We start from the raw sequence: 24,853 nt of genomic DNA, 5'->3' as shown, positions 1-24,853 counted from the left end.
ACAACATTAAACGTGCCAACATTCGAATTATAGGGGTCCCAGAAGAAGAAGAGAAAAAGAAAGGGACTGAGAAGATATTTGAAGAGATTATAGTTGAAAACTTCCCTAATATGGGAAAGGAAATAGTTAATCAAGTCCTGAAAGCACAGAGAGTCCCATACAGGATAAACCCAAGGAGAAACACACCAAGACACATATTAATCAAGAACATGGGATATCTTTCCATTTCTTTGTATCACTTTCAAACTCCTTCATCAATGTTTTGTACTTTTCAGAGTATAGTTCTTTTACCTCCTTGGTTAAGTTTACTCCTGAGTATTTAAAATTTTTGGATGCAATTTTAAACAGGATTGTTTTTCTACTTTCTCTTTTTGATATTTTATTATTAGTGTATAGAAAAGCAACCGATTTTTCTATATTAATCTTGTATCCTACAACTTCACTGAATTCATTTATTAGTTCTAATAGTTTTTTGGTGGGGACTTTAGGGTTTTCTATGTATAGTATCATGTCGTCTGCAAATAGTGACAGTTTTACTTCTTACCTTCCAGTTTGGATGCTTTTTGTTTCTTTTTCTTGTGTGATTGCTGTGGCTAGGTCTTCCTATACTATGTTAAATAGAAGTGGTGAGAGTGGGCATCCTTATCATGTTCCTGATTTTAGAGGAGAAGCTTTTAGCTTTTCGTTGTTGAGTATGGTGTTAGATGTGGGTCTGTCATAAATGGCCTTTATTATGTTGAGATATGTTCCCTCTATACTAACTTTGATGAGAGTTTTTATCATGAGTAGTTGTTGAATTTTGTCAAATGCTTTTTCTGTGTCTATTGAGATGATCATGTGGTTTTTATCCTTCTGTTTGTTAATATGGTGTATCACATCGATTAATTTGTGAATATTGAACCATACTTGCATCTCTAGAATAACCCACATGATCCATTTTATTTATTTATTTATTTTAAATATTTATTTATTTATTTTTGGCCGCGTTGGGCTTTGCTGCTGTGTGAGGGCTTCTCATTGCGGTGGCTTCTCTTGTTTAGAGCATGGGCTCTAGGCACATGGTGTTCAGTAGTTGTGGCTCGAGGGCTCAGTAGCTGTGGCTCGTGGACTCTAGAGTGCAGGCCCGGTAGTTTTGGCACACAGGCTTAGTTACTCTGCAGCATGTGGGATCTTCCTGGACCAGGGATCAAACCCATGTCCCCTGCACTGGCAAGCAGATTCTTAACCACTGTGCCACCAGGGAAGTCCCAATCCATTTTATATATTGTTGAATTCACTTTGCTAATATTTTGTTGAGCATCTATATTCATCAAAGATATTGGCTTGTAATTCTCTTGTTTTGTAGTGTCTTTATTTGGTTGTGGTATCAGGATAATGGCGGCCTTGTAGAATGAAGCTAGGAGTGTTCCCTACTCTTCAATTTTTTGGAATAGTCTGAGAAGGATAAGCATTAGCTCTTCTTTATATATATGTATATATATTTTTTGCTGTGCCGCGTGGCATGCAGGATCCTAGTTCCCAGACCAGGGATTTCACCCGTGCCCCCTGCAGTGGAAGCGCAGAGTCTTAACCACTGGACCACCAGGCAAGTCCCTCTTTATATGTTTGGTAGAATTTCCCTTTGAAGCCATCCAGTCCTAGACTTTTGTTTTTTTAAATTACAAATTCAATTTCACTACTAGTGATCGGTATGTTCAGATTATGTATTTCTTCCTGATTCAGTCTTAGAAGGCTGGATATTTCTAGAAATTTGTCCATTTCTTCTAGGTTGTCCAATTTGTTGACATATAACTCTTCATAGTATTCTCTTACAATTTTTTTTTTTTGTATCTCTTTGGTATTGGTTGTTATTTCTCCTCTTTCATTTCTTGTTTTGTTTATTTGGGTCCTCTCTTTTTTTCTTGTTGAGCTCGGCTAAAGATTTATCAATTTTGTTTATTTTTTCAAAAAACCAGCTCTTGGTTTCACTGATCTTTTCTATTGCCTTTTTTTTTCTTCTCTTGATTTTATTTATTTCCTTTCTGATATTTATTATTTATTTCCTTCTGCTGACTTTGGGCTTTGTTTATTCCTCTTTTTCTAATTCCTTTAGACAGAAGTTTGGTTTGGTTATTTGAGATTTTTCTTGTTTCTTGAGGAAGGCCCGAATCACTATAAACTTCCCCCTTACCACTTCTTTTGCTGCATCCCATAGATTTTGGAAAGTTGTGTTTCCATTTTCATTTGTCTCGAGGTATTTTCTGATTTTATTTTTGATTTCTTCATTGACCCATTGGTTTTTTAGCAACATGTTGTTTAGTCTTCACATGTTAGTGCTTTACCCATTTTTCTTCCTATAATTGATTTCTAGTGTCATACCATTGTGGTCAGAAAAAATGCTTGATATAATTTCTATCTGCTTAAAGTTGTTTAGACTTGTTTTGTAGCCTAGGATGTGATATCTCCTGGAGAATGTTCCATATGTACTTGAAAAGAATGTGTATTCTGCTATTTTTGGATGGAATGTCCTATAAATATGTATTATGTCCAACTGGTATATGTTGTCATTTAAGACCACTATTGCCTTATTGATTTTCTGTCTGAATGATTTGTCCATTGATGTATGTGGGGTGTTTAAGTCCCCTACAATTATTGCATTATTGTCAATTTCTCTCTTTATGTCTCTTAATATTTGCTTTATATATTTAGGTGCTCCTGTATTGAGTGCATAAGTGTTAATGAGTGTAATATTCTCTTCTTGTATTGATCCTTTTATCATTATATAATGCCCTTCTTTGTCTTTTGTTATAGACTTTGTTTTAAGGTCTGTTTTGTCTGATATGAGTACTGCTACCCCCGCTTTCTTATCTTTTCCATTTGCATGAAATATCTGTTTCCCCTCACTTTCAGTCTGTGTGCTTTAGTTCTGAAATGAGTCTTTGTAAGCAGTGTATATAGATGGGTCTTGTTTTTTAATTTAATCAGCCACCCTATGTCTTTTGATTGGAGCATTTAGTCCATTGATATTTAAATTAATTAGTCATAGGTATGTACTTATTGCCATTTTATTACTTGTTTTCCAGTTGGTTTTTGTAGTTCTTCCCTGTTCGTTTCTTCTTTTAGTTTCTTTGCTTGTGGTTTAATGATTTTCTTTAGTGGTATGCTTGTGTTCCTTTTTTTTCCTTGTTTTTGAATATCTGTTGTATGTTTTTAACCTGTGGTTACCATGGGGTTCATATATGTTGACTTATAACTATATCTATTAGTTTTAAACAGGCAGTCCTTTGAGGTCAAACACATTCTAAAAGAGCTACATTTTTTTCTTCCCTCCCCACATTTTGTGTTTTTGATGTCATATTTTACATCTTCTTGTTTATCCCTGTACTGATTATTGTAGTTATAGTTAATTTTACATTTTTTTGTCTTTTAATCTTTGAGCTATCTTATTTAAGTAGTTGATCCTCAGCCTTTACTATATAGTTGCCTTTACTAGTGGAATTTTTCCTTTTCTATAGATACTTACTTCTTATAGCATTTTCTTTCCCACTTAGAGAAGACCCTTTAATGTTGCCTTTCATGTCAGTTTAGTATTGTTGAACTCTTTCAGTTTTTGCTTGCCTGAGAAGTTCTTTATGTCTCCTTCAATTCTAAATAATAATCTTCCTGAGTAGAGTATCCTCGGTTGCAGGTTTTTCCCTTTCAGCTTATGCCATTCCTTTCTGGTCTGCAAAGTTTCTGTGGAAAAATCAGCTGATAGCCTATGGGTGTTCCCTTGTATATGACTCTTTGTTTTTCTCTTGCTGCCTTTAGAATTCTCTCTTTATCTTTAACTTTTGCCATTTTAATTATGATATGTCTTGTTGTGAGTCTGTTTGGATTCATCTTGCCCTGTGCTTCCTGTACCTGGATATCTGTTTCTTTCTTCAGTTTTGGGAAGTTTTAAGCCATAATTTCATTAAATACATTTTCAACCCCCTTCTCTCTCTTTTCTCCTCTGGGCCCCTATAATGTGAATGTTGTTAAGCTTGATATTATCCCAAATATCCATTAAACTGTTCTAAGTTTTAAATGTTTATTTATTTATTTTTGCTGTTCTCATTGGGTGATTTCCATTATTTTCTATTCCAGAACACTTAATGCATTCTTCTGTATCACCTAGTCTACTGTTCATTCCTTCTAGTATGTTTTTCATTTCAGTTATTATATTCTTCAGTTCTGACTGGCTATTTTTGTATTCCATAGTTCCTTGTCAAAATTTTCACTGTGTTCATCTATTCTTTTCCCTAATTCAGTTAGCATCCTTATTACTAATGTTTTGAATTTTTTAATCCAATAAATTGTTTTATTACTTGTTTTTTACAGGCATTTTCTCTTGCTTTTTCAATTGAGACAAATTACTCCATCTTCTCATTTTAATTAACTTTCTATGTCTCTATGAAATTAAGTGAACAGTTACCTATTGCATTCTTGAAGGTGTGTCCTTATGTGGGAGTGTCCCTATACAGTCTGTACGTGCCTAGTGGCTTTGGTGGGAGAGCTGGATTTTACATGAACAAGTTGTGTCTTTCCTCAGGGTGTGCTGGAAGGTATTACCTTGGTGGGAGGTGGAACTTGAGATGGAGTGGCTAGAACCAGAGCCTGGTGTGCTCTGGGGCTCCTCCTTTGGTCAGTGGCCATCACCACCCTATAGGGTGGGGTCAGGTCACAAGTTGCTGGAGCAGAAGCCCTGACGGTCGGGTCCGAGATGGCTCAGTTCCCTTGAACTGTGAGCTCTCCCCACTCCCAGCAACACTGGAGCAAGAAGAGCTGGCTTGGGCACTTGGTGAGGTCTGGGGCACTGGGCTGTGAAAGTCCTGTGGCCCTTAGATATCTCAACTGTCTCTGATGCACCACCAGCGTAAATGCCAGCAATGGCTGCCCCCTCCCTGCTCAGACACCACTTTGGGTTTGAGCCACCTCAGCATCTCATGGCAGAGGTTGTTCCCTAGTCACGGCAGCTCTTGCTTCAGTGCGGAGCTGCCACATGAGGCAAGAGGTGCTGGAGCATTCGCTCAGCTCAGGCCAGAGCATGTGCTGGGACAGTAGCAGGAAACTAGTCAGCCACCCCTGCATTCTCAAGCCACACTCTCTGCCCTTCATTGGGGGGCAAGGAAGTGCAAATGTGCTCCTCCCGAGTAGAGTCCAGGCTTCCCATAGCCTTACTGTTAATCCCACTGGCTCTCCAATAAGCCAAGGGGTCTCATCTTCCCTTTGTTGGACCTCATGGTTGGGGAGCCCAATATGTGGCTCAAACTGCTCATTCCTCAGGGATCTCCACTCATGTAATCTCCCATTTCCTGTAAGACCCCTCTCAGGGGCACAGGTCCTGACCTGATTGCTTTACTTTCCTTCCTACCCAATTCTGTGTGGATCTTTCTTACAGCCTTGGTTGTACAGGAGTCTTTCTGCCAGTCTTCAGTTAGTTTTCAGTGAGAATTGTTCCACAGGTAGATGTATTTTTGCTGTGTTTGTTGGGGGGAGGTGAGTTGTGCATTGTCCTACTACACCATATTGATCTAACTCTCTTGCTTGTCTTAATGGCCAGTCACTGAGCAATAAATATGTGGGCCACATGGCCATTCAGTTTAGTTGCAATATGGATGAAATCATTAAATCATCCACTTTACATCCCTATTGTTTTATATAATTAAATTAAGTAGTTATTTAATGAACCAATTAACTGCTCTACAAGTTGACCCTCCAGTTGCTTTGTAGAGTTCTCACCTAAGTCAAGTAAACATACTTAACTTTAGGCTAGATCATTAAAATGATGCTTTCAGATTTAACTAATTTGGGCGAGGGGGAAAGTAAATGAAGGGAGACCTCAGACAAGCACATCATCATTCAACCCAGGCAAAAAAGATGTGTCTTGGAAATCCATGAGACATCACTTCATGTCTTTACTTTTAGATTCTATATTTGAGAAGTTAATATTTTTTCAAAGAGATTATTTCGCTACCTAGAAACACTGCCACCAGGTAACAATAGCTCCTACATCTGTTAGTTCCAAAAGGAAAGGCTAAAGTTATAGAACCATTCTCTAGGATTTCTAAGTCATAGTATTCTTCTTGTGTCTCCATGATATAATTATTATTTTTCTATGTATTTATGTTTTATATAAAAATAAGCTTTGCTTTTGAGTAGTTGAGCTTAGCTACCACTATTTTAAAGATGATAATTTAGAAAAAAGAAGTGCAGAGATAAATGTTTAAGGTACAATCCATTACCTTCTAACTAATCCTTCACTTTTCTTCCATTAATCTACAAAAATTTTAGCTTGAAATCAAAGCACAAATCAAATCCATGTTCCCTCTTTGGAATGTCTTGGCTTCAGTGCCTGGCTTGTTTCTCTCAGTTGTAAACAAAGCACTGCCTCAGGAACAGGCAGCTCATTGCTCTTTTCTCTTCTCCCTTCCCCAAACTATTCACATTAAAAACAGAAAAGGTTTAGTTTGCCTTTATAGTTTTGCTACTTTGGAATTCTCATCTTATTTTTCTTTGATTCATGCTAATGTCAAATTATAAACCATATTCCTTTCTGAAAAAATAAGCAATTGAGTGAACAACAACCCTCAGAGGTTATACTAGCCTTCCCCTATAGATTTTTAATTTAAATCTTAGTCTACAGTTTCTTTGCAATTTCCAGAAAATGCATTTGCATTACCAAAGATGGATTATAGTAATTACCACTAATTTCAATAATGAAAATGGATATAATTTTCTTTGAAATGCTGACTTTAGTTCTTTTTATTCACTTGCCAACATCAATAATCTTCACACTGGTGAGGCTAGAGGTAGAGAGAAAGAGGATGAAGTGATGGAGATTGTGGTGGTCCCAGCTTGAATTTTGTTCTGTAGTTACTAAGGCTAGTTGTTTGATGCACACAAAAGGTTTATGAATATGAAATATGCAGATGTATTTTAAAGATATTCATTAAAACCAATATGCAAGTCTCCTGGTGCTTGCTCTGTTGCTCAGGCACCTAAATGACCTCAATCCACTCAGAGTTCTCCAGAATGTCATGCTGTTTTTGAGCAAGGAGAAATTTCTTGAGGCTTGACTGTACAAGAATGGAAAAGAGATTGTATGTAGAGGGAAAAAGTCCCCTTGTGTTTAACGGACCACTTCACCAGTTACAAGAAAGATTTCTTTGCAGTCAATAGCTTTAGCTGTCAAAGAGGAATAAGAAGTGCAGAGTAAGCATTATAAAAGGTTAAAGGCAAGAAAACTATGTCTTATACATAAAATACATTTATGTATAAAATGGATAGTGCTTACACAGTTTGTACATAACTTTAAGAGATACTTAGAGGAGGCAAAATATCAGGTTAGCAAATTCTAGATGTCAACATGAGAAACTTTTAAATAACACTTGCATGTACCTTTTATCTTCTGAAAATAAACTCCCTTCTAATGGCCAGTTGGAATAAAATGATTTCCAAATAATTTCTCTAGTACATGGTGAAAATATCTTTTGATTCCATATTAAATAAAGAATTACTACTTTTCTTAATCAAAAGTTTTTTCATAAACAAAAATGTCTAAATTGGCAAAAGAAATATAGAATTAGTGTGATATGGTGAAAATAACAGTGAACAGGGTATGAGAAAACCTAGATTGTAGTCCAAGTTCTTCACCACTTTAATAGCTATGTGGCCTTGGAACCTTAATTCATCAGCTACTATTTCTTCAGTAGCAATGGAGGGAGTAATAATCGCTGCCCTGTCTTCCTCGCAGGGTTCTGATGAGGATCAGTTGGGAATATTGAGAAATGACTTGCCATAACAGCCACTATCATCTCCACTTGTTCCAGGAAATGCTGGGCCACTGATGATCCTCTGCCCAAAACACCAAACACTCCTTCGTCTTTTTGAAACTTCCCTAAACTTCTTCTTTCCTTTTTATAGTCAACCAAGGACTATCAGTTTATCTGAATACCAATTAGAAAGTCTACCTAACTTCCAAAAATCCCACCTTCATAGGACACTTGCCCATCAGAGATTGTCTCAGTATTTCCTCTATTAAACTTTGCCTTCTTTCCAAAATTTTTGAACCTCTGCTGAAACAAAAGATGAGTTTCCTTCTTTCCATTTTTTTATTGGGTTGTTTGTTTTTTTTGATAGTGAGTTGTATGAGCTGTCTGTATCTTTTGGATATTAACCCCTTGTCAGTTGCATCGTTTGCAAATATTTTCTCCCATTCTGTAGGTTGTCTTTTCGTTTGTTGATGGTTTCCTTTGTTGTGCAAAAGCTTTTACATTTGATTAACTCCCATTTACTTATTTTTTCTTTTATTTCCTTTGCCTTGGCAGACTGATCTAAGAAAATACTGCTATGATTTATGTCTGAGAACGTTTTGCCTATATTGTCTTCTAGGAGTTTTATGCTGTCATGTCTTATAATTAGGTATTTAAACAATTTTGAGTTTATTTTTGTAGATGGTGTGAAGGAGTGTTCTAATTTTATTGATTTACAAGTAGCACTCCAGCTTTCCAAACACTACTTGCTGAAAAGACTATCTTTTCTCCATTGTATATTCTTGACTCCTTTGTCATAGATTAATTGACTGTAGGTGTGTGGGTTTATTTCTGGGCTCTTTATTCTGTTCCATTGATCTATACAGTATGTCTGTTTTTGTGCCAATACCATGCTGTTTTGATTACTGTAACTTTGTAGTATTGTCTGAAGTCTGGAAGGGTTATGCCTCCAGTTTTGTGCTTTTTCCTAAGGATTTTGTTTGGCAATTCTGGGGCTTTTATAGTTCCATATAAATTTTAGTGTCATCTGTTCCGGTTCTGTGAAAAATGTTAGGGCAGAAGACCTAAATAGACATTTCTCCAAAGAAGACATACAGATAGCCAACAGGAACATGAAAAGATGCTCAACATCTCTAATTATTAGAGAAATGCACATCAAAACCACAATGAGGTACCACCTCACACAGGTCAGAATGGCTATCATCAAAAAGTCTACAAATAATAAATGCTGGAGAGGGTGCGGAGAAAAGGGAACCCTTCTGCACTGTAGATGGGAATGCAAATTGGTGCAGCTACTATGGAAAACGGTGTGGAGGTTCCTTTAAAAACAGAGTTACCATATGATCCAGCAATCTCACTCCTGAGCTAAGCCTGTGCACCACAACTACTGAGCCTGCACTCTAGGGCCCACGAGCATATATCTGGAAAAGATGAAAATTCTAATTCCAAAAGATACATATGCCCCTATGTTCATAGCAGCACTATTTACAGTAGCAAGACATGGAAGCAACCCAAGTGCCCATCAACAGACAATTGGCTTAAGAAGATGTGGTATATATATACAATGGGATATTACTCAACCATAAAAAAGAATGAAATATTGCCATTTGCAGCAACATGGGTGGATCTAGAGAATATCCTATTAAGTGAAGTAAGTCAGACAGAGAAAGACAAATATCATATGAAATCACTTATCTGTGGAATCTAAAAAATAATACAAATAAGTCTATATACAAAACAAACAGACTTACATAGAAAACAAACTTATGGTTACCAAAGGGGAAAGGGAGGAGGGGAGGGATAAATTAGGAGTATGAGATTAATAGATACAAACTACTATACATAAAATAGATAAACACCAAGGATTTACTAGATAGCACAGGGAAACTATATTCAATATTTTGTAATAACCTATAATGGAAAATAATCTGAAAAAATATATATAACTGAATCACTTTACTGTACACCTGAAACTAACACAATATTGTAAATCAACTATACGTCAATAAAAAAAATGCGTTGGCTTCCCTGGTGATGCAGTGGATAAGAATCTGCCTGCCAATGCAGGGGACGCAAGTTTGATCCCTGGTCCGGGAAGGTCGCACATGCCACGGAGCAACTCAGCCTGTGCACCACAACTACTGAGCCAGCACTCTAGGGCCCACGAGCCACAGCTACTGAGCTTGCACGCTACACTACTGAATCCCACATGCCTAGAGCCCATGCTTCGCAACAAGAGAAGCCACTGCAATGAGAAGCCCATGTACTGCACTGAAGAGTGGCCCCTGCTCGCCGCCAACTAGAGAAAGCCTGCATGTAGCAACAAAGACCCAACACAGCCAAAAATAAATAAAATAAAAGTAAAAAAATATGCGTTTCCTTGCTACAAGTATATGCCTTTGTTAATTTTGTCTTGGACTTAACTTTTTCTTTGACAACATCTCTGTGTCAGCCTTTATAATGTATTTAAATAAATGTAAGACTGCTACTGAAGTCTTTTAAATTTGTTAGAATTTAAATTTGTTAAAGGATCTAGCAAAACTAAAAATAAAAATTTAAGGGATTAAATTTAAAGTTATTTTGGGAAAAGCAAACTGTAAGAGATAGCTGTTTTCATGTTTGAGAATCTAGGCTAGTCATGTTTGATAATAACCACCTCTGTAAGTGCTTTGTGCTTACCATTTTAGAGACAGTAGAGTATATCTCTGGAGGCTGATTGCCTTGTTTTGATTCCTGGCCCTACCAGTTACTAGCTGTATGACCTAGGACAATTTACTTAATAAATGCTATAATTTATGAAACACTTACTATAAGTCAGGCACCATGATAAACATAATATGTGGCTATTTCATTGAATCCTTAATGAAATTGTTATTGTTATCATTCCCATTTTAGAGAAATCCAGAAAGGTAAGTAATTTTCCCAAGATCACACACCCAGCAGTTTCCACATCAACAAAACAAGAGATATTAATAGCATGTAAGTCAAAATGTTGTTGAAATGATTACATGAGACAAAGCATGTAAATTATTTGTTTAGCAAACTAATACATACAAATAATTCAGTAAATGTTTTGTTATTGTAATTGTTCTTGTCACTATTACTAGGTGAGTAAAATTGTCTATATTATTAAGATCAAAAATTTCAGCTCAGTCAGCTCTACCCACCACCAGTCCCTCCCATCAGGAAACTTACACAAGCCTCTTAGCCTCATCCACCAGAGGGCAGACAGCAAAAGCAAGAAGAACTACAATCCTGCAGCCTGTGGAACAAAATCCACATTCACAGAAAGATAGACAAGATGAAAAGGCAGAGGGCTATGTACCAGATGAAGGAACAAGATAAAACCCCAGAAAAACAACTAAATGAAGTGGAGATAGGCAACCTTCCAGAAAAATAGTTCAGAATAATGATAGTGAAGATGATCCAGGACCTCAAAAAAAGAATGGAGGCAAAGATCGAGAAGATGCAAGAAATGTTTAACAAAGACCTAGAATAATTAAAGAACAAACAAACAGAGATGAACAATACAATAACTGAAATGAAAACTACACTAGAAGGAATCAATAGCAGAATAACTGAGGCAGAAGAACGGATAAGTGACCTGGAAGACACAATGGTGGAATTCACTGCTGCAGAACAGAATAAAGGAAAAAGAATAAAAAGAAATGAAGACAGCTTAAGAGACCTCTGGGACAACATTAAACGCAACAACATTCACATTATAGGGGTCCCAGAAGGAGAAGAGAGAGAGAAAGGCCAGAGTAAATATTTGAAGAGATTATAGTTGAAAACTTCCCTAACATGGGAAAGGAAATAGCCACCCAAGTCGAGGAAGCACAGCGAGTCCCATACAGGATAAACCCAAGGAGAAACACACCGAGACACATAGTAATCAAATTGGCAAAACTTAAAGACAAAGAAAAATTATTGAAAGCAGCAAGGGAAAAACGACAAATAGCATACAAGGGAACTCCCATAAGGTTAACAGCTGATTTCTCAGCAGAAACTCTGCAAGCCAGAAGGGAGTGGCATGATATACTTAAAGTGATGAAGGGGAAGCACCTACAACGAATATTACTCTACCTGGCAAGGATCTCATTCAGATTCGATGGAGAAATCAAAAGCTTTACAGACAAGCAAAAGCTAAGAGAATTCAGCACCACCAAACCAGCTCTACAAGAAATGCTAAAGGAACTTCTCTAAGTGGGAAACACAAGAAAAGAAAAGGACCTACAAAAACAAACCCAAAACAATTAAGAAAATGGTCATAGGAACATACATATCGATAATTACCTTAAACTTGAATGGATTAAATGCTCCAACCAAAAGACACAGGCTTGCTGAATGGATACAAAAACAAGACCCATATATATGCTGTCTACAAGAGACCCACTTCAGACCTAGGGACACATACAGACTGAGAGTGAGGGGATGAAAAAAGATATTCCATGCAAACGGAAATCAGAAGAAAGCTGGAGTAGCAATACTCATATCAGATAAAATAGACTGTAAAATAAAGAATGTTACAAGAGACAAGGAAGGGCACTACATAATGATCAAGGGATCAATCCAAGAAGAAGATATAACAATTATAAATATATATGCATCCAACATAGGAGCACCTCAATACATAAGGCAAATGCTAGCAGCTCTAAAAGAGGAAATCGACAGTAACACAATAATAGTGGGGGACTTTAACACCTCACTTAAACCAATGGACAGATCATCCAAAATGAAAATAAATAAGGAAACAGAAGCTTTAAATGACACAATAGACCAGATAGATTTAACTGATATTTATAGGACATTCCATCCAGAAACAGCAGATTACACTTTCTTCTCAAGTGTGCACAGAACATTCTCCAGGATACATCACATCTTGGGTCACAAATCAAGCCTCAGTAAATTTGAGAAAATTGAAATCATATTAAGCATCTTTTCTGACAACAACGCTATGAGATTAGAAATGAATTACAGGGAAAAAAACTGTAAAAAACACAAACACGTGGAGGCTAAACAATACGTTACTAAATAACCAAGGGATCAGTGAAGAAATCAAAGAGGAAATCAAAAAATACCTAGAGACAAATGACAATGAAAACACGATGATCCAAAACCTATGGGATTCAGCAAAAGCAGTTCTAAGAGGGAAGTTTATAGCTATACAGGCCTACCTAAAGAAACAAGAAAAATCTCAAACAATGTAACCTTACACCAAAAGGAACTAGAGAAAGGAGAACAAACAAAACCCAAAGTTAGCAGAAGGAAAGAAATCATAAAGATCAGAGCAGAAATAAATGAACTAGAAACAAAGAAAACAGCAAAGATCAATAAGACTAAAAGCTGGTTCTTTGAGAAGATAAACAAAATTGATAAACAATTAGCCAGACTCATCAAGAAAAAGAGGGAGAGGACTCAAATCAATAAAATTAGAAATGAAAAAGGAGAAGTTCGACAGACACCACAGAAATATAAAGCATCCTAAGAGACTACTACAAGCAACTCTATGCCAATATAATGGACAACATGGAAGAAATGGACACATTCTTAGAAAGGTATAACCTTCCAAGACTGAACAAGGAAGAAATAGAAAATATGAACAGACCAATCACAAGTAATGAAATTGAAACTGTGATTAAAAATCTTCCAACAAACAAAAGTCCAGTACCAGATGGCTTCACAGGTGAATTCTATCAAACATTTAGGGAAGAGCTAACACCCATCCTTCTCAAACTCTTCCAAAAAATTACAGAGGAAGGAACACGCCCAAAGTCATTCTATGAGGCCACCATCACCTTGATACCAAAAGCAGACAAAGATACTACAAAAAAAGAAAATTACAGACCAATATCACTGATGAATATAGATGCAAAAATCCTCAACAAAATACTAACAAACAGAATCCAACCGCACATTAAAAGGATCACACACCATGATCAATTGGGATTTATCCCACAGATGCAAGGATTCTTCAGTTTACACAAATCAATCAATGTGATACACCATATTAATAAATTGAAGAATAAAAACCATATGAACATCTCAATAGATGCAGAAAAAGCTTTTGACAAAATTCAACACCCATTTATGATAAAAACTCTCCAGAAAGTGGGCATAGAGGGAACCCACCTCAACATAGTAAAGGCCATATACGACCACCCCACAGCAAACATCATTCTTAATGGTGAAAAACTGAAAGCATTTCCTCTAAGATCAGGAACGAGACAAGGATGTCCACTCTCACCACTATTATTCAATATTGTTTTGGAAGTCCTAGCCATGGCAATCAGAGAAGAAAAAGGAATAAAAGGAATACAAATTAGAAAGGAAGAAGTAAAACTGTCACTGTTTGCAGATGACATGATACTATACATAGAGAATCCTAAAGATGCCACCAGAAAACTACTAGAGCTAATCAATGAATTTGGTAAAGTTGCAGGATACAAAATTAATGCACAGAAATCTCTTGAACTCCTATACACTAATGATGAAAAATCTGAAAGAGAAATTAAGGAAACACTCCCATTTACCACTGCAACAAAAAGAATAAAATACCTAGGAATAAACCTACCTAGGGAGACAAAAGACCTTTACGCAGAAAACTGTAAGACACTGATGAAAGAAATTAAAGATAATACCAACAGAGATATACCATGTTCTTGGATTGGAAGAATCAATATTTTGAAAATGAACATACTACCCAAAGCAATCTACAGATTCAATGCAATCCCTATCAAATTACCAATGGCATTTTTTACAGAACTAGAACAAAAAATCTTAAAATTTGTATGGAGACACAAAAGACCCCGAATAGCCAAAACAATCTTGAGGGAAAAAAGCGGAGCAGGAGGAATCAGACTCCCTGACTTCAGACTATACTACAAAGCTACAGTAATCAAGACAATATGGTACTGGCACAAAAACAGAAAGATAGATCAATGGAACAAGATAGAAAGCCCAGAGATAAACCCACGCACCTATGGTCAACTAATCTATGACAAAGGAGGCAAGGATATACAATGGAGAAAAGACAGTCTCTTCAATAAGTGGTGCTGGGAAAACTGGACAGCTACATGTAAAAGAATGAAATTAGAACACTCCCTAAAACCATACACAAAAATAAGCTCAAAATGTGTTAGAGACCTAAATGTAAGACCAGACACTATAAAACTCTTAGAGGAAAACACAGGAAGAATATTCTTTGACATAAATCACAGCAAGATCTTCTTTGATCCACCTCCTCCAGTAATGGAAGTAAAAAGAAAAATAAAGAAATGGGACCTAATGAAACTTCAAAGCTTTTGCAGAGCAAAGGAACCATAAACAAGATGAAAAGACAACCCTCAGAATGGGAGAAAATATTTGCAAACGAATCAACAGACAAAGGATTAATCTCCAAAATATATAAACAACTCATGCAGCTCAATATTAAAAAAACAACCCAATCCAAAAATGGACAGCAGACCTAAATAGACATTTCTCCAAAGAAGACATACAGATGGCCAAGAAGCACATGAAAAGCTGCTCAACATCACTAATTATCAGATAAATGCAAATCAAAGCTACTGTGAGGTATCACCTCACACCAGTTAGAATGGGCATCATCAGAAAATCTACAAACAACAAATGCTGGAGAGGGTGTGGAGAAAAGGGAACCCTCTTGCACTGTTGGTGGGAATGTAAATTGATACAGCAACTATGGAGAACAGTGTGGATGTTCCTTAAAAAACTAAAAATAGAATTACCATATGACCCAGCAATCCCACTACTGGGCATATACCCAGAGAAAACCATAATTCAAAAAGACACATGCACCCCAATGTTCATTGCAGCACTATTTACAACAGCCAGGTCATAGAAGCAACCTAAATGCCCATTGGCAGATGAATGGATAAAGAAGAAGTGGTACATATATACAATGGAATATTACTCAGCCATAAAAATGAACGAAATTGGGTCATTTTTTGAGACGTGGATGGATCTAGAGAGTGTCCTACAGAGTGAAGTAAGTCAGAAAGAGAAAAACAAATATCGTATATTAATGCATGTATGTGGAACCTAGAAAAATGGTACAGATGAACCGGTTTGCAGGGCAGAAGTTGAGACAGACGTAGAGAACAAACGTATGGACACCAAGGGGGGAAAGCCGCGGGGGGGTGGAGATGGTGGTGTGATGAATTGGGCGATTGGAATTGACATGTATACACTGATGTGTATAAAATTGATGACTAATAAGAACCTGCTGTATAAAAAAATAAATAAAATAAAATTCAAAAATTTTTAAAAAAAGGAAAAAAAAAGAAACTTCAGCTGGCCTTGAAAAACTGAACCAAACCAAACCAAACATATATTGGGAAGAATGAATAACATATTGGTACTCTAAAATAGAGACAAATTAGATTAGCCAGAGAAAAAGTTCATAAGCTTTGTTTAAAAAATAAATTTATTTTATTTATTTATTTTTTGCTGTGTTGGGTCTTCATTGCTGCATGTGGGCTTTTTCTAGTTGCAAAGAGTGAGGGCTACTCTTCGTTGTGGTGTGCAGGCTTCTCACTGCAGTGGCTTCTCGTTGAGGAGCACAGGCTCTAGGGCACGGGCTTCAGTAGTTGCAGCATGCGGGCTCAGTAGTTGTGGCTCGTGGGCTGTAGAGTGCAGGCTCAGTAGTTGTGGTTCATGGGCTTAGTTCCCACCAGGGAAGCTCCCATAAGCTTTTTTTTTTGCATGAAGAGCTAAAATGTTCCTCACTTGAATCCTTGCAACTGACACGAGAATGTCAAGAAGAAAAAGTTACTGTTAAGTTCTTATGGGAGACAACTAGGGGCAGTTGATGTATACTGTTGAAGGGTTGAGTTTGGGAAAGGGACATCTTTACCTATGAGTCATTGCTGTTCTAGAATTACTCCATTTTAAGGATCAATATTTAAAGCCTTAAGATATAGGGAGTCTTATACTATGCCTCAATATTTGAAGTGCTGGCAAGTTATAGATTAGTGAGTTAGTTGAAAGATTGGGGAAAATGGTAGTGGCCTCTAAATTGTAGTTTACCATAGCAGGGCCTGGTTACATGGATTAATAGAACACAAGTCATATAAGTTTGGCTAGTCAGTGAGGTAATGTAGAAAGATCTGGGTCAGCGCTGGGAATTAAAAACCCCTGTAGGAGTGGTGCTGGGAGCCGACTTCAGAAGCTAAAGAGTCCTCTGAGGCTGCAAAAGAAAAAAGCAAGGGAGTAAGAAAGAGATTGAAAGGGATATCAAAGACGAATTGTGCTTAGTTCATTCCAGCCCCAATTTTAACAATGTCCATAAAAGAACAGTGATTCCACTTACTCAATCCCTATTGATTAATTGATATAAGTACTTTAAGTGTCAGGCATTGTGAAACTTATGGGAATTTTGAACCAGGTGGGAGAGGACTAGGGTCATTGCAGGCCAACGAATGAGCTGTTTTGAGGCTTGCAATGCCATTTAAATTGCTCTCTATAATAGTTGCCTAGTCATTTAACTTCTGGGCCTCGGTTACTTCATCTGTAAAATGAAGACCTTGAACTATAAGATCTCTGGGGAACTTTGCAGCATTAAAATGTTATGATTCAAAAAAAAATGTTATGATTCAAAAAAAAAATGTTATGATTGTCTTTGGCTTATTTTGGGGAAAAATGTATGATCCTCTTTGGTTAATAAAGAATTAAAAAAGGAAGCTCACATCTCACAAGAGTGCATACGAATGGATAAGTGCATACCCAAATACATCTCACAAGAGTGCATACGAATGGATAAGTGCATACCCAAACACATGCATGCATATTTAGTGTTATGAGGATTATCATGAAAAAATACTAATAAAACTGGAGTGACATAAGATTGAAGAGATATCTAACTTACAAAAGTATTTCTGTCTTTGCAGTATGAAATAACATAATAACATATATGCTTTTACAAGAATAATCTTCTGGCCAAAGGTGAGGGGATGTAGCAATTCATGTAAGTAAAGTTCAAACTTTATTTACTCAGAAGGTAATAGCATCCTTTGCTCTGTATCTTAAGGCTATAAGAAATCATTCCCTAGTTTCTTGCCCATAGTTTGAAAATGCCTTTATCCCAAGGAGTTTTCATTTTGATAAGTAGTTATCTCAGAAAGATTAAAGCCAAGATTCCCTAAACTGACCCTTAGGAAGTACTTTAATTTTTCAAATTACTCAGTCACTGCCAATGTCATTTTGACAACTTCTTTTTCAAGAAGCTTTATGAATTTAAAGCTTTATGTATAGCTAGCAGACCTGTTCCTCATGAAGTGTGGTATCCAAGGCAGTGTGACTCCATTCTTTCTTATTAGTAGAAGTGACAAGACTTACTGGAAACTGAAACAATGGGGTCAAGCAGTGAATAAAGAAAAAGGAAAAAAGCAAAACTGGGAAATTCTCAACCCAAACTAACTAAAACTTTCATGATATCCTATAAAGAGAGGGCTGCAGTTGAGGTGTCTGAGTAACAGAATGCTATTTAAGAGAAACTGCTGGTGATCATAAAAAGTTACTAGCAACGACAGGAAGGCTAAGGAAGAGAAGACAAGATTAAGAAATAAGATCTCCCTCTTGTGCAAATGGAAGGTCTCAGTGCCTTTCTATATGATTTGTATAAGCTGCTGATGGTTATCAGTGGGATACACAAGAGAGGTAGATCAATTTCCAAGGAACAATTTGAAATTTTTGGTTATTTCTGCAGACCCAGTAATAAAGACACTGAAGACTAACCAGAAGTTTAAGACATTTTCTATGCTTATAAAACTAATTTTCATTTATTCATTATTTTTATGTTAATAAGCACATAATTTGAGTATCCTTTATATTCCAATCACTGGATGAAATACAAGAAAGGAAAAAAAATGGTCCATGCCCTTAAGGAGTTTAAAATCTATTTGGAAATAAAATATGATTTTGTTTTGATTAATTCCCCATATTGGTGTAATAAACTAACTTGTAAGAAACCTGAAAAATCAAGTAAAAAATTTTCCTCTGAAATGCTTCAGCGGGGAGGTTAATAATAGTGTTTGCTTTATGTAAAAACTGACTAAAAGATAATGCAGTCTGTTTTATTAGCCTATTAGAGCCAAATTTATTCATCTTCAATATGCTGTAATTTTATTCAGAACCTATTTTTATCCTGCTAGATATTTCAGTTTTAAAATTCACATGGCCCAAGGGAAAAACGTCCTGGAATGTATCATCTGTTCTACTCAGTAGTTAGACTGCCTAAGTTCCAACAGCTGGAACTTATGCCTCTTTACATGATCTCCCTTTATCCCCATGGAGCCCTTTAGACTTGTTCTTATTCCTCCGCTGTCCTTGGGGGAAAACTTCTAGCATCTGGAAGCTGGGACTATATACAAGTTAGATATGGATGCCTTTATCTATTTGTTGTTTAGGGCCGGTATTCCAGTTTTTTAGTTCAGTGTGAGTATGTAAAGCATGATGGTGGAGGGGTATGTATTTTTCAGGCAAATGAGAGTGCTGGTAAAAGTGAATAAAGGTGGTATGAGACTAGAAACTAGATCCTTTGATAAAGATCCTAAAGTTGTTTCTACTGGAGAGGAGAAAGTTTTAGGGAAACATAAATAGCTGTCTTCAAATACCTGAAATGTTGACACATGGGGACAAAAAGATTATGGTGGCTCATGGAGCTGCAATAGCTTCTAAGGAGTGGAAAGTAGTGGGAGCAGCTTTTGACTCAACCTCAAAAGACGATAGCTATTCCCTACTCCTATTGAAGCAGAATCTAAATGGCTGCCTGTGGTTTTGTAGAGGTGAAGTAAACGGGATTAGACAAGGAGGTGGGACTTGTTTGGGACTTGAGATAGGGATAGTGAATGGGTTCAATTCCCATGCCAAGTGTAATCAACTGGTAAGGGCTGCCTGGAGCGCTGTGGCCCTCTGACACTATCCCAGCTCATGAGGAAGAAACGCTATGATTGGTTAAAATAGATGTGCATGCCATGCATTTTCTTTCTCTGGGATGCTCCTTTAAAATTCTCTCCACTCCTTAGATTCTGTGATGCTAGGTCATACCAGTTGGTCTACAACTAGCCCAGCATACCTACCCAGCTCCCTAGATTCAAAAGGCAACTTTGGATCCACATTACTTTCTACCACTTCTTATATTTTGTTACCCTTAAATGGGTAAGTGTGTAATTACGTTGACCTGATTTGACTGAAAGATAATAGAAATTTTACTTCCTGCTATAATAAAATTACAAAGAGGCATAGTGATATACTAGAACATAATTTGGCTCCCACCCTCACTGTTCCACTGAGACTGCATCTACTAGTGATGCCATGAACGGTGTCTGTGTTACCAAAGCAAATGGACACTCGACAACTTCTTGAAACATTTTTGTCTCTTGGCTCTTACCATGCAATTTCCTCCTGCTTTTCTCCCACCTCACTGACTGCTTCTTCTCAGTATCTTTACCTGGATCTAAGGGCCAGAATGAGATCCTCTTCAAGAGATGATTAAAATTTATCTATTCTCTCTCATCTGCCCATTCCTGTAGATTTAAATTCTTTTCTTATATTCATAATTCCAAAATTTCTAAACATATCCAAGAACTTTAATTTTAACTCTCCCGTATAACTACTAGCTTGAAATTACCTCTTAGATGGCTCACAGGCATCTCAAACTTACCATTCAATACAGACTCTTGATCCACTTCTCTGATCAGTTTTCCTTGCCTCTTAACCATTCCATAACATAATTAGCCACCCATTTGCTCATCCAGGAAATCCTCGGATTATTCTTGATTCTTTCCCTTAAACCAGATCATACCCCTTCATCCAATCTATCATTGTAAACATTGCCAAACTACATTTTGAGTGTGTCACTTCTTTTCATTACTGCCACTACCACCCTATACCAGTGTTTCCCACCTGGACCATTGCAGTAGGCTCCCAAATACTTGTCCTGCTGAAATCAAGTATTCACACAGTAGTAAGAGTAATTTTCTTTCATTCAACATCAATTCAACTTTTGATTGACTACATGGAGGGCTTATCATGGGCTAGGCTCTGCAAGGGTCTGAGGGATCATCAGGGAACAAAAAAATTCCTGCCTTTGAGGAGCTTATGTCCTAGTGGGAGAAGATACACAATAAACAATCAACATAGAAATAAATAAATTATACAATAACTGGGTGAGGTAAATACTGTGAAAAATGGAAAATAAAGCAAATTAAGGGGGCAAGGGGTGCTGGGAAAATGTTGGTCCAGATTATAATATATAAAAGGAGGTCAGAGTACGTCTCACTGAGAAGATGATTTTTCATGAGAGAGTTAGCCAAGTGAATATCAGGGAGAAAAACGTTCCAGAAAAAAGAAACATCTAGAGTAAATGTTCTCCAAATGAGAATGTATCTGATATGTTTGAGAGACGCCAAGAAAGCCTGTGTGGCTATAACAGAGAGAGTGAGTGAGGAGGAGTGTAGGGGGAGAGGAGGTCAGAGTAAATATGTGAGAAGATATAGCGCCTTGTGGGACATTGTAAGGACTTTGGATTTTACTCTGAATGAAAGGAGGAATCACTGGACAGTTTTGAGCAAAGGAGTGACACAATCCATTTTAAAAGGATCATTTGACTGTTGTTTAATAAATACTAGAGGTAAGAGTACAATGGACAGATCAATTAGGAGGCTATTGCAGTAATATAGATGAGAGATGACGGCAATTTAGACCAGAGTGGTAATGGGAGAAGTAGTGCAAAGTGGTTAGATTTTGGAGATATATATATATATATATATATATATAATATATATATATATATAAATTTAACATATTTATTGGAGTATAATTGCTTTACAATGGTGTGTAGTTTCTGCTTTATAACAAAGTGAATCAGCTATACATATACATATATCGCCCTTATCTCCTCCTTCTTGTGTTTCCCTCCCACACTCCCTATCCCACGCCTTTAGGTGGTCACAAAGCACTGAGCTGGTCTCCCTGGTCTATGCAGCTGCTTCCCACTAGCTATCTATTTTACATATGGTAGTGTATATATGTCCATGCCACTCTCTCACTTCGTCCCAGCTTACCCTTCCCCCTCCCCGTGTCCTCAAGTCCATTCTCTATGTCTGCATCTTTATTCCTGTCCTGCCCCTAGGTTCATGAGAACCTTTTTTGTTTTTTAGATTCTATATATATATTTTAGCATACGGTATTTGTTTTTCTCTTTCTGACTTACTCTGTATGACAGATTCTAGGTCCATCCACCTCACTACAAATAACTCAATTTCGTTTCTTTTTAAGGCTGAGTAATATTCCATTGTATATATGTACCACATCTTCTTTATCCATTCATCTGTCGATGGACACTTAGGACGCTTCCATGTCCTGGCTATTATAAGTAGAGCTGCAATGAACATTGTGGTACATGACTCTTTTTGAACTATGGTTTTCTCAGGGTATATGCCGAGTAGTGGGATTGCTGGATCGTGTAGTAGTTCTATTTTTAGTGTTTTAAGGAACCTCCATACTGTTCTCCATAGTGGCTGTATCGATTTACATTCCCACCAACAGTGCCAGAGGGTTCCCTTTATTCCACACCCTCTCCAGCATTTATTGTTTGTAGCTTTTTTGATTATAGCCATTCTGACTGGTGTGAGATGACACCTCATTGTAGTTTTGATTTGCATTCCTCTAATGATTAGTGTTGGCAATCTGTATATCTTCTTTGGAGAAATGTCTATATAGGTCTTCTGCCCATTTTTGGATTGGGTTGTTTGTTTGTTTGATATTGAGCTGCATGAGTGGCTTGTAAGTTTTGGAGAATAATCTTTTGTCAGTTGCTGCATTTGCAAGTATTTTCTCCCATTCTGAGGGTTGTCTTTCCATCTTGTTTATGGTTTCCTTTGCTGTGCAAAAGCTTTTAAGTTTCATTAGATCCCATTTGTTTATTTTTGTTTTTATTTCCATTCCTCTAGGAGGTGGGTCACAAAGGACCTTGCTGTGATTTATGTCATAGAGTGTCTGCTTATGTTTTCCTCTAAGAGTTTTATAGTGTCTGGCCTTACACTTAGGTCTTTAAGCCATTTTGAGTTTATTTTTGTGTATGCTGTTAGGGAGTGTTCTAATTTCATTCTTTTACATGTAGCTGTCCAGTTTTCCCAGCACCACTTATTGAAAAGGCTGTGTTTTCTCCATTGTATATTCTTGCCTCTCTTATCAAAAATAAGGTGACCGTATGTGTGTGGGTTTATCTCTGGGTTTTCTGTCCTGTTCCATTGATGTGTATTTCTGTTTTTATGCCATTACCATACTGTCTTGATTACTGTAGCTTTGTAGTACAGTCTGAAGTCACGGAGTCTGATTCCTCCAGCTCCATTTTACTTTCTCAAGATTGCTTTGGCTATTTGGAGTCTTCTGTGTTTCCATACAAATTGTGCAATTTTTTGTTCTACTTCTGTGAAAAATTCCATTGGTAGTCTGATAGGGATTGCATTGAATCTGTAGATTGCTTTGGGTAGTATAGTCATTTTCACAATGTTGATTCTTCCAATCCAAGAACATGGTATATCTCTCCATCTGTATCATCTTTAATTTCTTTCATCAGTGTCTTATCGTTTTCTGCATACAGGTCTTTTGTCTCCTTAGGTAGGTTTATTCTTAGGTATTTCATTCTTTTCGTTGCAATGGTAAATGAGAGTGTTTCCTTCATTTCTCTTTTAGACTTTTCATCATTAGTGTATAGGAATGCAAGAGATTTCTATGCATTAATTTTGTATCCTGCTACATTACCAAATTCATTGATTAGCTCTAGTAGTTTTCAGGTAGAGTCTTTAGGGTTCTCTATGTGTAGTATGATTTCATCTGCAAACAGTGACAGCTTTACCTCTTCTTTTCCATTTTGGATTCCTTTTATTTCTTTTTCTTCTCTGATTGCTGTGGCTAAAACTTCCAAAACTATGTTGAATAATAGTGGTGAGAGTGGGCAACCTTGTCTTGTTCCTGATATGAGTGGAAATGGTTTCAGTTTTTCACCACTGAGAATGATGTTGGCTGTGGGTTTGTCATATATGGCCTTAATTATGTTGAGGAAAGTTCCCTCTACGCCTACTTTCTGGAGGGTTTTTATCATCAATGGGTGTTGAATTTTGTCAAAAGCTTTTTCTGCATCTATTGAGATGATCATATGGTTTTTCTCCTTCAATTTGTTAATATGGTGTATCACATTGATTTGCGTATATTGAAGAATCCTTGCATTCTGGAGATAAACCCTACTTGATCGTGGTGTATGATCCTTTTAATGTGCTGATGAATTCTGTTTGCTAGTATTTTGTTGACGATTTTTGCATCTATGTTCATCAGTGATATTGGCCTGTAGTTTTCTTTCTTTGTGACATCTTTGTCTGGTTTTGGTATCAGGGTCATGGTGGTCTCGTAGAATGAGTTTGGGAGTGTTCCTCCCTCTGCTATATTTTGGAAGAGTTTGAGAAGGATAGGTGTTAGCTCTTCTCTAAATGTTTGATAGAATTCACCTGTGAAGCCATCTGGTCCTGGGCTTTTGTTTGTTGGAAGATTTTTAATCACAGTCACAATTTCAGTGCTTGTGATTGGACTGTTTATATTTTCTATTTCTTCCTGGTTCAGTCTCGGTAGGTTGTGATTTTCTAAGAATTTGTCCATTTCTTCCTGTCCATTTTATTAGCATATAGTTGCTTGTAGTAATCTCTCATGATCTTTTGTATTTCTGCAGTGTCAGTTGTTACTTCCCCTTTTTCATTTCTAGTTCTATTGATTTGAGTCTTCTCCATTTTTTTATTGATGAGTCTGCCTAATGGTTTATCGATTTTCTTTATCTTCTCAAAGAACCAGCTTTTAGTTATATTGATCTTTGCTATTGTTTTCTTCATTTATTTTTCATTTGTTTCTGATCTGATCTTTATGATTTCTTTCCTTCTGCTAACTTTGGGGTTTTTTTGTTCTTCTTTCTCTAATTGCTTTAGGTGTAAGGTTAGTTTGTTTATTTGAGATGTTTCTTGTTTCTTGAGGTAGGAGTGTATTGCTATAAATTTCCCTCTTAGAACTGC

At 36.8% G+C, this 24,853-nt stretch overlaps 1 long non-coding RNA gene across 1 annotated transcript in view; it reads left to right on the top strand.

The window, feature by feature from the left end:
• Nucleotides 1–22,462, top strand: part of LOC309660591 — a 139,751-nt gene extending 117,289 nt beyond the window's left edge. The window contains exon 4 of the long non-coding RNA XR_014263488.1: nucleotides 17,684–22,462. This is a non-coding gene — a long non-coding RNA (uncharacterized lncRNA). The remainder of the gene's footprint in view (nucleotides 1–17,683) is intronic.
• Nucleotides 22,463–24,853: the final 2,391 nt, after the last annotated feature.

Source organism: Balaenoptera physalus, assembly GCF_965194825.1.
Source record: "Balaenoptera physalus genome assembly, chromosome: 4".
NCBI lineage: Eukaryota > Metazoa > Chordata > Mammalia > Artiodactyla > Balaenopteridae > Balaenoptera > Balaenoptera physalus.
Note: the sequence above shows the minus strand (reverse complement) of the source record. Positions and strands in the feature narration are given on the sequence as shown.